Consider the following 3,172-nt stretch of genomic DNA (forward strand, 5'->3'; position numbering starts at 1 on the left):
CCTCATACTAGTCAGCATAAATATCAGTGCCTTTTTTCCTGCACCTGAAATCTTCTCTTTATAGTGGAGGTCTCAAGTTTGGATCAGAGTCCTGGCTGTCTTTCTCTGGGAAAGTAGACTATGCTCCAGGTGACTTCAGCAGACTTAATATAGACCACTTCCACCAGGGAAGATATAATTTATTTGGGTGCCTCCTACTTGCTTTTTCACTAAGGTTGTATGTTCATGAGGACAAATCAAGTTTGTTTGGAAGTTTGAAAACCTTACAACTATATTTTTCTGCTTTCTTCAAACCCTGTATCTGATTTGTCAACAATGGAAACATTTATACTTCCCACATAGCTGAAATCTGTTCATTTCTTTCTATCTGGACTGCCCAACCAGCTGAAGCCACTATCAATGTTACCCTGATGATTCAGTGACCTTCTGACATCTCCCTGCTGGATCCACTCCCTACACAGAGACAGAGAGAGCTGTGTTAAAATGCTAAGGAGATCATGCCACACCCTCCCTAAAATCCTCCCATGACACCACAGAGCATTAAATATAATTCAGACTCCTTGCCTACAAAGTCCTGCGTTCTCTTTTCAACGCCCCCCCACCCAACCCCCAGGCTGTTCTCTCCACTTCACCTGTCGTCCTCAGCACTTCACCCATCCTTACCCTTTGGGTATCAGCTTGAGCACTCCTTCCATAGACTCTCCTCCCCTAGCCCCAACCCTCCCCCAACTCTTGTTTTTTCAGCCTTTTCTTTTCTTCTTGCATGAAATGTATTGCATTTATTATTGGACTTGTACCCCAGTGGAGGTAGGAGGAAAACAATAAAAAGTAAATAAGTAAATAAATAAGTAAATAAATAAATAAATATTAATTGCTTTCCAACACTAATCTCAGTAATTAGTTGTCTGTCTGTCTCCCACATCAGAGCATAAGCTGGACAGTGAGACCTGCTACCCAACTCATCACTGCCTCCTGGGTCACTAGCACACACCTGGCACCTAATAAGTATGCAAATATCTATTGGGTTAAATAATATAAGAATTCTGGATATGTATCTAGAATATATATATATATATATATATATGTCCATACAGAGGGAGAGAGATTTGGATCTAGAGCTAGAGATATATATGTGTGTGTGTATGTATATATATATATTATACACACACATATATTTATTTATAAATATGTGTTTCATTTATCATTTATAAATGATAAGTGAATTAGTCACCAAACTTAATTCTTTTGTTAATTCTATTAGTTTTTAAGTTGGTCTCCTGTTTTCTAAATAGACAAACTTACTAGAAAACTTATTTTTTCTAAATAGACAGTAAGGGGTAAAGGAGATAATTTTACCATAGCTTTTCTAGTAGCTGTACCCATCATTTTTCTTTCCCATGCTATTAAATGAGCTGGGCCGAAACAATGGTTTTCATAATGTCTCAGCAGATGCTCCTGGTGTCTTTGTAGGACGTAGGGTAAACTAGCAGGTACAGAGCTCTAGGCTCTCTCATCTTTGCTTTACAAATAAAAGCTAAGTTGTTGATTTTCTGCAGACGCTGAAGAAGTGTCTAAGAGAAGCAAAAGTTTTTATTTATTTATTTTGTAGAGATGAGGATCTCGCTGTGTTGCCTAGGCTGGTCTCAAACTTCGGGCCTCAAGCCATCCTCCCATCTTGGCTTTCCAAAGTGCTAGCATTACAGGCATTGCACCTGGCCAGAGAGGCAAAGGGTTCTACTGATGAAAACAAACTTGACAATCACTGGGCTAGAACTCCCAAGCAATATAAACAGTAGTATCGCAGTCTTTCTTGTCGTTTTAAAAACTACCATTTAGGCCAAGCACGGTGGCTCACGCCTGTAATCCCAGCACTTTGGGAGGCCGAGGTGGGCAGATCACAAGGTTAGAAGTTTGAGACCAGCCTGGCCAACATGGTGAAACCCCGTCTCTACTAAAGATACAAAAAATTAGCCGGGTGTGGTGATGCGCGCCTGTAGTCGCAGCTACTCAGGGGGCTGAGGCAGGAGATTGGCTTGAACCCAGGAGGCGGAAGTTGCAGTGAGCCGAGATCGCGCCGTTGCACTCCAGCCTGGGCAACGGGTTAAGACTCTATCTCAAGAAAAAAAAAAAACAAGAAACAAAAAAGTACCATTTATTGACTGTATGGTATGTGTCAGTGACTATGCTCAGTACTTAAAAGTATATTATCTCACTATGAACCCAGTGAATTAAGTATCAATATTTCCACTTAACAGGTTTAAATGAAACATTTAGGTTTAAGAAGACTAAAGGACATCTCTGCAGATACACAGAAAGTAAATATTACAAATGGGATTCAAATCCAGATCCCTCTATTCCAAGGCATTTCTCATAACCACGAAGCCAAATAGGGGCATCTATTTCGGGATTTTAAAAATACTTTTTTGTGCCAGGCACGGTGGCTCGGGTCTATAGTCCCAGCTATTTGGGAGGCTGAAGCAGGAGGATCACTTGAGCCCAGGAACTGGAGGTTATAATGAGTTATGCTTGTGCCAGCCTGAGTGACAGAGTGAAACCCATCTCTAAAAACATAAAATTAAATTTAAAATTAAAAAAAAAGATTTTTCCTTTAGCATTTTCAAGATGAACTCACTGTATTTTTCAAAAATGGCCACAACAGTATTTCTCTTCCCACAAAATCTCTTATATGACTTTAACACTCCTCTCACCAAGAGGTAGAGCCTATGTCCCTTCACCGTAAGTTGGAGCAGACTCTTCTGACTACATCAGAAGTGATGTTCAGTGACCTCCAAGACTTGGTCATAAAAGATGAAACAGCTTCCTGTTTCTTTTGGAGTTCTCTCAGAACCCAGAGATCGTGCCACTCCCTCCCTAAAACTCTCCAATGACTTGACAGTGCATTAAATACAATTCAAACTCTTTGCCTGCAAAGTCAGAACTCGGACATCATTTTAGAACCCAGAACCCAGATACCATTCCAGGAGGAAGCCCAAGCATCTTGTGAAGAGGATGCCTTGGAGGACATCCAAAACGCCTGACCAACAGCCAGGTCTCAGCAACTCTGGAGCCTGAGCTCCCTAGCCGCAGTTAACACCTACTTGCCAGCCATATCAAGGCGCCCTCTTGAAAGTAGATCCTCGCACTCACCCATCCAATCCTGTTGGGCTGTCCC

The sequence above is a fragment of the Piliocolobus tephrosceles genome, chromosome 16 (genome assembly GCF_002776525.5).
Source record: "Piliocolobus tephrosceles isolate RC106 chromosome 16, ASM277652v3, whole genome shotgun sequence".
NCBI classification, from domain to species: domain Eukaryota; kingdom Metazoa; phylum Chordata; class Mammalia; order Primates; family Cercopithecidae; genus Piliocolobus; species Piliocolobus tephrosceles.